This window comes from Raphanus sativus, chromosome 8 (genome assembly GCF_000801105.2).
Source record: "Raphanus sativus cultivar WK10039 chromosome 8, ASM80110v3, whole genome shotgun sequence".
Taxonomy (NCBI): Eukaryota; Viridiplantae; Streptophyta; class Magnoliopsida; order Brassicales; family Brassicaceae; genus Raphanus; species Raphanus sativus.
The window spans coordinates 10,261,715-10,275,189 of record NC_079518.1 but is presented as its reverse complement, the minus strand read 5'-3'; the positions used below and the strand labels follow the sequence as shown (position 1 = coordinate 10,275,189).

Below are 13,475 nucleotides of genomic sequence, written 5' to 3'. Positions count from 1 at the left end.
AAATATTTAGCAAAAAATATGTAAAAAATTAGGAAAACATTAGCAAAAAAATTAATAAAAAGAGCAAAATATTAACAAAAAATAACAAGGTAGAAAAAGATGCATAATATGTGTAGAAGAAGTTAATGTGATAATTACATATATAATTTCACAAGTATTTGTTATCACTAAATGTTCATCAGTAATTTTTTATCAAATTTATAGAAATTTTACGACATTCCATACATAATATATATTTACATACAATATTTATATCTGCAACTTTGCGGGCAACCACCTAGTAGATAACAATAGGATGAATCATTTTATCCCTCTGCAACATGTATGATAACGATATCAAATACTTTGACAAACAATTGACGGTTCTCAATATACATAACACAAGTTATCTATCTAATCTATTAAAATATATTTCTATTTTATCTACCATAAAAGTTATCATTTAAGTTTTAGACTTGTTCATAGTTCTACCATTTAATATACACATTTATTATTCAATATACTTGATATTAACTTAATTACTTAACCTACTAATAAAATAGAATATTAATTGGGTAAGAATCTGTATTATTACCATATTTTATGGAGAATTTGTTAAATCTGTACGTAAAGACTTAAGAAACAATTAAATTTTATACAAATAATTTATCACAGATAATCTTCAATTAACCATATTTATTTTTTTTGAATAAATATCAAATAGTAAAAGAAAGTTAGTTACTTGATTCACCATAATAAATCTGCACATATAACATTTATATAAATAATTAGATTAAGTTTTTACAGCAAAGTATTAAATCTAATTGGAAATAAAATATAATTTCATAAGTTAAAGGACAATATAATTATTCAATGATGATTCTTTAAAATTTCTTTACCATAAAATTATTAATATATTTCCATAAAGTATGAATGATCTCAAGAAACCATAAAAGTAATATGAGATATATATATATATATATATATATATATATATATTTCTACTAATATGAAAATTTAGAAAGAAAAACTAATTTATTTTATGAGAATGAATTTATCTGAATAATGATGAAATATTATAAAGTAAGGAATTTATTTTAATATTATTTTGAATAAATCCAAGAAATTAAGTTCAAGGATATTTTGATGAAATTATCTTTTTTTGTCGATTAAAATTTTCTTTTATGAAAATTTATATTATATATCTATATATATAAAGTCTACTTATCTGACTTTTCGCCACATCAGCAATGCATCTTGGGGCTTTTTGTGACAACTGGCTTTTTTTTTTTGCGTTGATCAATCTATCTTTCTAACCGGGGTAATTATTTCATCTACCTCACCTCGAGTCAACTTTTCTCATACCCCTATTTTTCTATACACAATTTCTTATGGGTTCTTATGATCTTCTATACCCCTTTTCCATAATTCTATTTTTGATTAAAATCCAAAATCCCAAATCAAATCCTCACCCTCTTTAAAACTATACCCTAACCCTTCTATGGATTAGTGAACCCATAGATAAATATTTAACTTCTATACCTTTTAAATTTGAAAAAAATATATATTTAAAATCATTTTTAACCATATTTTGATGATTTTCGTGAAACTATGAAAAAACAGTTTTTGATTTTTGAAATATTTTTGTCAAAGTTTATAAATCAAATACAAAATATTCATGTTTCCGATTTAATTTTATGATTTTTCGTTAGACATATAAAATTAAAAGAAAAAATTGTCTAATAGAGATTGAGAAATGAGAAATAGGGGTATGAGAGGAATTGCCTCCACCTATATTCACGAAACACTAAAGCCACCTGTTCAGAACATCCAGCGTAACTTCTTCATATCTTACTCGCCTCTTGAGTTCCTCCTCACTTATTCAACATAAAAACTACAAAAATTCTTTACGAACAGTTCACCATCATTAATTCTTTTGGTGAGACTAAATATAGCATCGAAGGTTATATACATGAGATCTGTCTGCTATGATTCACTGTTGATCTCCACCACCACACAAAACACATCCCTAGCTATGAACGACTCTGAACTGTTCATCTCCACCTCCACACAAAACACATCCGCCGTCATAAAGCTCGCAGCGGTAATAGGCATGCCTTTTATCGAAATTTGGTATATCTTGATGAATTGTTCTGTTTGAATTAAAAGTTACCAGTTGTTTTTTTTGGATAGGAGATCAAGTGAAAATAGGCTTGATTCTCACTACACTCTGAAGAAACGAACATATACGTAATTGACCAACTTAGCCAATGTACACAAAGGTTTATATCTTGGTTCACAATTTTCTAAGCGTCATTTCAAATTCTCATACTCATACATGGGTCTACCACAAATAGACAAGCAGCAACGCTTCTGTGCCATTTTTGCTACTCTTCATTTACATGTACGGCCTGTCGAAGTTTGAAAACAGAGGTAGTAGCGGCTAATACTGAAGGAAGAGCTATAGACTGGAATTGGAGTTTCACCAAGCTTAAGTCAAAACTAGTAGACATGTGTCAAAGTTTTCTCCAAAGGATGCTGTGATAAATTAATTTTCTGATTTTGAGTGGTAAGTTTAAGGATCAGAGATTAGGGTTGAGAGGAGCACCTAAACTAACAACCAAGAAGCTATCACATGTTTGTTCTTTTCGTCAATCTGATTGTTAATTGGATAAATGATGACATGGTTTGTGTCCCTACAGTTTCTCTTCAGATGGAAGAATCAAAGAAGAACCCAATAGTATCTATTACATATACATCTCCAGGTAGGACCATGCTTAGAAGTTCCAACAAGTTTTTTTTTTCATCTTACCATATAACCTAAGGAGTGTCATGAATATCTTCTTCATTATATGTTTTCCTGCAGCAAACAATTTTTCTATGGGTCACCAGTGGGTTAAAGCAACGAAAGGGCTAAGTAAGTTTGGTATACACTGCGGGTTACATCGTCCATGCTCATGCGCAGACTATCCGTTAAGTTAGTTGTTGCTTGCAACCCATGTTTTTCTTTTAAAAAAAAAGTTAAGTGTAGGATTGTGTCGGAGAGCGTTAATAACGTATCTCTTATTCCAGAGCATATGGGAGTCGAAAGGATGACAAACCAAATTGTGATGTCTTTACTTTTGAGAAATCCAAAATGAAACTGTTGAGGCATGTGTCATTTGTGGATTCTCTGGTATGATTAGTTTTATGGTTCTCTTCATTTCTTCTTCATTTGCTATTTTTCAAAGCTTGAGATATCAACGATCTGTAAGTTTTTTTCTGTATTGTACTGATGTTGTTGTTCTCCACCTGCATGTGTTTGAGTCGAATTCAATTGGGTGTGGGATTTGAAGGAGGAGAGGGTTGATGGAAAAGTTATACATTTTCCCATCCATTGGCTTCTCTTTTCTCTGTTTCAGTTCTTACTAATGAACCTTATGTTATGTTCTTTAGAGACGCTATTTTCTTATGGCGACAATGCTCAACCAATCAGCTATAATGGATGGTGGACTTCCTCTAATCACTGCAAATGAGACTTGTCCACAATCACAAACTTCTTAACATCTTGCTCCTGTTGAGATTATTCAACCGAAATCCTCTGTAACAGATTGATCTTATTCAAGAGATTGATATTAATCTGCACGAGGCAGTTCAGAAAATTTATAATGGTTTGTTTTCTTTGACCTTACTCCTAACTATAAACAAGTACTCGATGGAGACATGAAACAGAGAGTAGTTATATGCAGACAAATAACTCTATAGAGGTTTTTTATTTTATTGAATCTACTTAAACTATGTTTAGGTTGCACCAGAATCAAGCTTCTATGACTTCCGAAGAACTCTACCTGCACCACAAGATGAAGAGAGCGGCTATGAGCTACTAGCCTACTACCATGATACAATCTGGAAAGGACTTCCGTAATTCTTGAGGTGTGTTGCCACGGTTGACGGTTCTAGCGAACACTGGAATTAATGAGTGTGTTCCTTACAATGCACGTCTCATTAAAATCTTCTTGGATGGGTGGAGTGGTCCCATCAAGTCCTTAGTAACAATGCAGGCCTCTTCTCTCTCAAATTCCATAAAGATGTAGACCAAGGCTCTAGCCTTTGTTGGGAAGACAACAGTTTGAGTCTGATGTGTATGATAAACAATATATAAGACTAGAAGTACATATTTGAGTTCCAAAGCTAACAGTCTACTGAGAACATTTGAGGGTTGTTAGCATTACATGTGACTACTTTTTGGAAAAAAAGATTAGAACTAAATATCATGTAGATGACGCATGTACTGGTGAGTGAAACAATATTGAACCCATGTACGATTTTCTCATGCAGAGACGGAAGGAAAATAAAAAAATATAAATATTTTTCAATGGTTAGAAAGTAGAGCATACCGTATTAACGCCACTGCAAGCGAAAATCAACTTCTCAAGCAGCTTTCTAACTTGGTTCGTATGTAATTGTCTACATGAGACGCAAATGAAAAGTGAATTGGTGGACTCTAACAAAATAAAAAGAACCTTTCAATATAATTGAGCTGAGGTGAAAAAAACTTCACAATCCAAAAGAGTTAACACTTATCTCATATGATATCAAGTAATTATAATCCAAAAGATTACAGGAACAGTGTCTTACACTTTTACGTAATATTTACCTGGAGAGGAGAAGTGATCCAAAGCATACCAATTGAGGAGAAGACGGAAGTTACACAGACAATCATAAATGAATTATTCTGAAGGTTGTAAGGGTGACTTTGAGTGGATGGGTAGGTGATCGAGAAAATAATCGTCTTCACACGGATTCATATTTCTCCAGATTTATCAAATTGTTAAGGGATTACCGAGTTATATATATGTGCCAAGGGAGAAACAGACAACTCAAAATAACTACACCCACATCCAATGGATATATAGTTCCATACACATACAAAGCAGAATATAGAGTACAACATATTAACTAAATTAATCGTAACCATTTGAAAGTTTGATAAAAAAATTGATTAATCATCATCCAGAAAAACTTCTTAACATTCAAAAAACACGATGCAGTTTAAACAAAAGGAACAACGATCAGACTATCATTACTATGAAAATATTTAAAAAATACTTTACATATATCTTTTCAAATTTTGTAATGGGAACCGTATTATGACAATGTAAATGTGAGAACTTCCTAGCTATTATGTTTAACAAAAAAAAAACTTCCGAGCTATTAATCATCCATAGAGGTAGAGGAAATAATTTCTCAGTTAAAAATTACACACAAATACTAAAGTCTCTGCACTTACCAAAACAGAAATACCAAATAATCTACCGAAAAATAATAGTAAATATATGTATCACATATTTACTCAGCATACTTCATTAAATTTTGATACAAATAATTATTTTGATACAAATAAATTTTCTTTTACTAATACATCTATCATGTTTAATTTTTCTAAAATAAAATATCAAAAATGATTTATATAAGTGTAGTTCATGTCACTAATTACATATTTTTCTCTCTAAATTCTGTTACATATTTTAAATCTTATATCATTTTGAAATATGTGTTGATATTAGGGGAAATTTCATAACTACACTTTGTGTAGTACCACAATACAACAATACCATCAATAGAAGGACATTTTCACAAATACACTTTTCATTAATGTGTAAAAGACAAAATTAATCCTACCTTATCTCTCTCTCCCCGTGGAGATCCATCATCTCTTCTCCGTCGCCTCTCTCCGATGAAGTCGTCTCTCTCAAGCAGTTGGTGACAGAAGAGTTACAGAGATCCATCGTCGTTTCTGTTGAGATCCGCCGTCTCCGTCGAGATCCATCGTCTCTGTAATCCGTCGTCTCCGTCGAGATCCATCATCACTCTCTCTCTCTCAGCCGACGACAAGAGATTACGATAATCACGATTAAAATCTCAAATATGTTGGTTCCTCACCACGATTGACACTGGTATGTTTCTAATTTGTATACTTTTTGTTTGATTCAAGTAATTTTTTGAATTTGTTCTTTCTGATATAAAAAAAATCAGAAAAGTTGGTTTAGAACATGTCGATCTAAGGAAAAGAGTTTCAATAGTAAACATTGAGCTTTCGAAAAATTATAAACCTTTATAAATCTGGGTTCAAGTAATATTAGAATTTTCGTTCCTCTGTTATCCAAAAAAAACAAATAAGGTTGATTTGATTTAGACTTGTCGTTTGAATAGTTCTGGTTAGGAGAAAGATTTTTGGATAGTGAACATTGCATTTCAAAGAATTATAACCTCTTATAAATCTTGGTTTTATGATATTGTCGATAGTACAACTTAATGCTTAATGATATTACGATGACATTGTTTTCTCCATAGCTTTGAAAGCATGTACTGAGATGCATGACTTAGATAACAGGAAGAAGATACACTGCGACATCGTTAAGGTGCCAGGCTTTGATAATATTGTGTTGACAGGTCTTGTAGATATGTATGCTAAGTGTGGAGAGATCGAGAGTTGTTGTAGAGTGTTTGACGGTATTGCCCTTAGGAATGTAGTTTTCTGGACTTCGATGATTGCTGGGTATGTGAAAAATGGCTTAAAAATGTGAAAAATGGCTTAAACAAATGGCGTATAGAACATTATATCTTCTCTCTCTTTACATGACATCTTTTGATGAACAAGTTACTTCATTTTCTCCACATGCTGAAACAAGTTTCGTCTCACAATCAGACCTTACTGGTGTGCTCAGCTACAATTATCAAGCATCTCCCGTGTCTGAACGTTCATGTCCTTGGAGTTTCCAAGCCAACTTAAAAGTCTTTTCTACAAAAGTAAGTAGAACACATTGGTCTTCAACATTTAGCATATTTGTTTAACTGATTTGATGTTTGCAGAAGAATAAAAGATATGTTTATGCTCATCATACTACCCTTGGAGATCTTCTAGGCTCATCTCACATCGTAGATGACATGGAAAATCCGAGTAGGTTCTCTGAAAAAATCTTGAGATGCATATCTTCAATGTATATCACACTCTCCGGCAGAGCAAGAACCAGTTCTTGTATTCAGGCTTCACCTTCATCCAAAACCAGATTTGATAGCTGGAACCCATGCCTTGGGGATAGCAAAGAAGCAAACGCTCCACGTGGTGTTGTAATAGAGTCTCTGAAACTTCACATGGATGATAGTTGTTTCAATAATTTATAAGTCTTTATAATTTATATAGCTAATTTATAAATCTTTATAAAATAAGTTATAAACTCTTAGAAATTGGTTTATGAATCCGGATAAATGACTTATAAGGTTTTATAAATCATTTAATTGTTTCTTTTAAATTTAAATTACCCAAGAGATCATATGTGCAGTTTCAAGCTATTGTTTACTTGAAATCAAACTCGTTTATAGTTAGTTACACAATACATACACAGCAAAAAAAGAGAGGGATGGAGATTGGCAGAAGCATTATAATTGTTTATTATCATGAGTGGATAGATAAAATCATAAGCTTTAAGATATTCTTATAACTAACTGATTAATATTTATAATTAATGTATAACCTCTTATAGAAATATTTATAAATTCTTATAATTTTCACGTAAAATATTTATAAAAAAATTTATAAATGATTTTTTAAGTTAAAAAATGTTTTATAAAACCTTATAAACTCTTTTTTTTCTTACTAAAAACCTATTGGAGTAAAAGTTATAACGATTCTCATTTTATAAACCCTTATGAATCAATTTATAAGGTTTTTATACATTAACTTAGAAACCTTAAGAAATTAGTTGTATAAGTTTATAAATCAACTAAAAGATTTTATAACCATTTAGAAATCCTTATAAAACAATTTATAATGGTTTGTATAATAATTTATAAAGGTTTATAAGGGTATGTAAATAATTTAGAAGAGTTTATAAAAATAATTTGTAAAGTTTATACACCATTATAAAAGATTATAAAACAATTTATAAGGGTATGTAAAATATCTGAAGCGGTGGAGACTTGCTTGTTATCCGCATGTGCCTCAGAATCTGCCACGTATCATCATCTCCTTACAAAGCCTGCACGTGTTCTTTAGTTTTATGAATTTAATCTTGTGTATCAAAATTTTATGAACTTGACATAACTAATTGTAATCTATGCATTTCCATTTGTACCATTAAAAAATGAAATCAATAATCTCTATTCAATATTTTTTATGTCCTTATGAAAATGTAAAAGGGGTTCTAAATACCTAAAGGACACTGTTATAGACAACACTGTTTCGCACAATTAAAGAGAGTGGGTACATATATTTTTGCAATATAAAAACACAAAACTAGTGACTGTGTCAAAGTAAATAACAAAGCCTTATAAATAAAGCATGACCAAAGAATTAACCTCAAAAATTGTTACACAAAAATGAAGAAATCCTCTGCTTTCTTTATGTTTGCTCATAAAGGAGGCCACTTGGAGATCATTCCTAATAAAAACTGGAAGAACCTCTTATATAACAAAGAACCTCTTTTGTGTATTATTTATAAACTCTTATTAAATGTATTCATTAATAAGAGTTTATAAATATTTATAAATTGCAGCATACACCAGATAGCGATTGATGTAGCTTCATCGGCCAAAAAAAAATTTTCTGTAACAATACCCTTTCTAGTTGATCTCAAGGTAAAAGTGAACATATGTTTCATCGCTTTGCTTCTTTCTAGCATATTTGGTGAAAGAGCCATGTCACCACCCTTTTGTTGTGCTTCCAAATCAAGGAGGATCTGATCAAAGGCATGCTGTATAAACACAGAGAAATACTTAACTTCAATTGGAAGAATCTGCAAAATAACAAGCTTTAAGCACAAGTTCACAAGAACATCTCCCCAGCTATGTTGGTTTCGCATTTTGCAGAACCAGAAAAAAGGATTTGCTTGTTCTTGGAAGAAACTTTGGAATGACCCAGACTTTTTTGTGATGTCATTGAGATCATTACGAGCACCTCCAAGTTTCTTCTTCTGACCAATCACATATCACTTTTAAAAGAAGCATCAATAACAACAGTCTTTGAAAATAACAAACAAGCAAATTCTTGTTTCAAAGAATCCATCAACTGTTTAAGCATATGATTACACATAGGTGAGGACATCCTCCATTCTCTTGAAGTTTGATCAGATATGTGGTTACTTTAATGAATCTTGCTTGACACAATCAATTGTCATATTTGTATTATTTTCTGAAACATAAAAAAGCATAATGGTGATAGTCAATCTTTATATACACAGCTATATTGTGGGATAAAATTATATGTGATAATGATCCTCCATATACACAGTTGTTTTATAATTAAGGTCTTATAGATATAAAATCTAAGGAATTACTACTTCCAACAATAAGCAAATCATGAGTACTACATACTACCTTGTAAAATAACTGAAAACTCTTATAAACAAAAATGTTAGCACTATGTTCTTTATCGATAAATTTATAAGGTCTTCTAAATTTGAGATTTAAAAACTTCATGCGAAAAACTTTGTCTCCCTTCCCAGAAATTGATCGATTTTGAGAAATCAAGCTAAAATTACAAAAGGAGACGAAAATCACCATCTATTACCCTTTCACCTTTGTTATGCGTTCAAGGTGAGAAATCCTCTTGTTTTGTTCATTTGAGCTCGTCGGACATCTGCTTCGTCAAATCTCGCCGGAATCGTTGAATCTTGTCGGCAAAAGTGTCAGAATCATCGAAACTCGCCGGGAAGTCGCCAGATCTCGCTCGCCGGGAAGTCGCCAGATCTCATCAGAGAGCTCGCCGCCGGAGAGCTCGTCGTCGGAATGCTCGGAGAGCTCGTCGGAGAGATCATCGGAGAGCTCGTCGGAGAGATCATTGGAGAGCTCGTCGGAGAGATCATCGGAGAGCTCGTCAGGTTCGTATTCAGTCTCGTTTGATTGGATTTGGAGAGCTGTGGGAGAGAGTACACCAAGGGGTATAACAGTCATTTTCTTATTTAGTTTTTAGTGGTAAAGTTGGTTAGTGTATTTTTGAAAAGTGGTATCATAAAAGTGGTATTAGTGGCAACTCCCCTTGATATTACAAGAGCAAATATTAATATTTTTTTTGTGTGTAGAACAAAACAACCATAAACATATTATAGTCTAAATATATTATGTATGACATATTCTGCTTATGTTAATCTGAAAATGGTTATAAGAAAATTAAAACTAGGAATAAACACTCAAAAATAACAAAATTCTCTATTAGTCATATGGCAAATTAATGCATTTATTATAAAACTTCAAAAATTAAAAGTTGTAAGATTCTACTGAACAAAAAATAATAACATACATGTATGAAAAACCTCATATGCCGAGTTTTTATTAAATAATCTATTAGATTCATCTACCACTAAATATATCTATATATATTAAAATATATAATTATGAAATAAAAAATATAATATAAATTAACTTGTTTTGACTAAACTAAGGAAATATTCAATCATAATAATAATCTAAATCTACGACTAATAGACCTTGCAAAATCAGTAACAAATAGTATTTTGACAAGATATTTTATACAAAAAATATAATGACATTTGAAACCAATGATAAAATACTATGAGGTAAGGAATTCATTTTAATATTATTTTGACTGTAATCCGAGAAATTAAGCTCAAGGATATTTAGATTAAATTTTCCTTTTTTTTTCGTCGATGAAATTTTCCTTTTATGCAAATTACTGTTATTATATATATATATATAATATATAATATATATAATATATATATATATAATATATATATATATATAACAATATAAATCAAAGTAGAACACTAAACATATTAAAACAAGAGATAATCAAACATCGGTATATGAAGAGTTGTTTATATAAGCCAATTGTTTTGAATATATTAAAACAAGAGAATCAAACGTTTTGCACCAAAAATATCAAATTCACAAAAGATAATATTCTAGTTATCCAAATAATTATCAAATTTACCATCAGTATATGAAGACTTTTTTGCTAGTAATATTGATATTTTACATTTAAATATCTTATATAGTGAATTTATATTTTTTATTTCCTTTAAGCAAAGATTTTCTTACAAAGTAATTCCAGGTTGCAAATCGTTTTGGATCTTTATTACTATTCTTGACACTAGTACAAAATTTATACTATCTAATAATGTTAGTTTGGCTTTTTGACCTACAACAACATTTTCCAGATTCACATTCGCCAACTAACTGAATGGTCATAGCTCCACAAAACTTCTCGCATGTTCCGTCTTTTGGTTTACACGGAATTTCGTAGCATTTTCTGTAGTCTTGTTTTATCTCAAAGTCTGTTGAAAATAAAAATGATTACAATGTTGACAATTATAAAAAGATAAATATATAAGTATAAATAAAAGTAACCAGCAAAGTGAAATTAAAAATCTGGGTAACAATGAACATTAGATACTATGAAGAAGATAGTGAAAACAAATGCGATCAATATGTTTTTGGAGATACCCATTTTGTATGAACTTGTATTAATTTTTGTTTAGTGTTCTACTTTGATTACTATTGTTATATATATAATAACAGAAATTTCATAAAAAGGAAAATTTCATTAGAATATCCTTGACCTTAATTTCTGGGATTATAGTCAAAATAATATTAAAATAAATTCCGTACCTTATAATATTTTATCATTGGTTTCAAATATTATTCTTTTTTGTAGAAAATATCTTGTCAATATACTGTTTGTTATTTGTTACTGATTTTGCAAGGTCTATTAGTTATAGATTTAGATTATTATTATGATTGAATATTTCCTTACCTTTAGTCAAAACAACTAAATTTATATTATATCTTTAATTTCATAAATTGTATATTTAAAAAAAAATAATATATATATATATATATATATATTTGTAGATGAATCCGATAGTTTACTTAATAAAAAACTTGGCATATGAGGTTTTTCATACATGTATGTTATTATTTTTAGTTCAGTAGAATCTTACAACTTTTAATTTTTAATATTTTATAGTAAATGCATTAATTTTCCATATGACTAATAGAGAACTTTGTTATTTTTGAGTGTTTATTTCTAGTTTTAGTTTTCTTATAACCATTTTCAGATAAACATAAGCAGAATATGTCATACATAATATATTTAGACTATAATATGTTGATGGTTGTTTTGTTCTACACACAAAAAAAATATTTATTAATATTTTCTCTTGTAATATCAACACATATTTCATAATGATTTAAGATTTAAAATATGTAACAAAATTAAGATAAAAATATGTAATTAGTGACATGAACTACACTTATATAAATCATTTTTTGATATTTTATTTTAGAAAAATTATACGCGATAGATGTTTTAGTAAAAAAAATTTCGTTGTATCAAAATAATTATGGGTGCAGTAAAAATATATTTAGACAAAAAAAGCTGACTATATGGTTTGTCTAATCAATTTAACATTTTGATGTAAAGTACAAAGAAAATAGAATAGTTTCTTCGAGGAAAGAAAAATGGTGTTTCAACGACAAGTTACTATCAAAACCATACTCGCAAATGTTATTATTTACAAATCAAACATATCAAAGCCAATTGTTTTGAATAGAGTAAAACAAGAGAATCAAATGTTTTGCACCCAAAATATCAAATTCACAAAAGATAATATTCTAGTTATCAAAATAATTATGGAATTTACCATCAGTATATGAAGACCTGTTTTTGCTAGTAATATTCATATTTTACATTTAAATATCTTATATGGTGAATTGATATTTTTTATTTCCTTTAAGCAAATATTTTCTTAGAAAGTAATTCCAGGTTGCTAATCGTTTTGGGATCTTTATTAGTACTCTTGACACCAGTACAAAATTTATACTATCTAATAATGTTAGTTTAGCCTTTTTGACCTACAACAACATTTTTCCAGATTCACATTCGCCAACTAACTGAATGGTCATAGCTCCACAAAACTTCTCGCATGTTCCGTCTTTTGTTTTACACGGAATGTCGTAGCATTTTTTGTAGTCTTGTTTTATCTCAAAGTCTGTTGAAAATAAAAATGATTACAATGTTGACAATTATAAAAAGATAAATATATGAGTATAAAAATAAAAGTAAACAGTAAAGTGAAATTAAAAACCTGGGTAACAATGAACATTAGATACTATGAGGAAGATAGTGAAAACAAATGCGATCAATATGTTTTTGGAGATACCCATTTTGTATGAACTTGTATTAATTTTTGTTTAGTGTTCTACTTTGATTTATATTGTTATATATATAATAACAGAAATTTGCATAAAAGGAAAATTTCATTAGAATATCCTTGACCTTAATTTCTGGGATTATAGTCAAAATAATATTAAAATAAATTCCGTACCTTATAAAATTTTATCATTGGTTTCAAATATTATTTCTCTTTTTGTAGAAAATATCTTGTGTAATGTACTGTTGTTATTTGTTGCTGATTTTGCAAGGTCTATTAGTTATAGATTTAGATTATTATTAATGATTGATATTTCCTTAGTTTTAGTCAAAACAACTAAAATTT

At 29.6% G+C, this 13,475-nt stretch overlaps 1 long non-coding RNA gene across 1 annotated transcript; it reads left to right on the top strand.

Moving 5' to 3' along the window:
- Window positions 1–1,836: 1,836 nt before the first annotated feature.
- On the top strand, window positions 1,837–4,271 carry LOC130498484 (uncharacterized). Its single transcript, XR_008937375.1, has 3 exons — window positions 1,837–2,083; window positions 2,173–2,744; window positions 2,846–4,271. It is a non-coding gene; the product is annotated as an uncharacterized LOC130498484 (long non-coding RNA).
- Window positions 4,272–13,475: the final 9,204 nt, after the last annotated feature.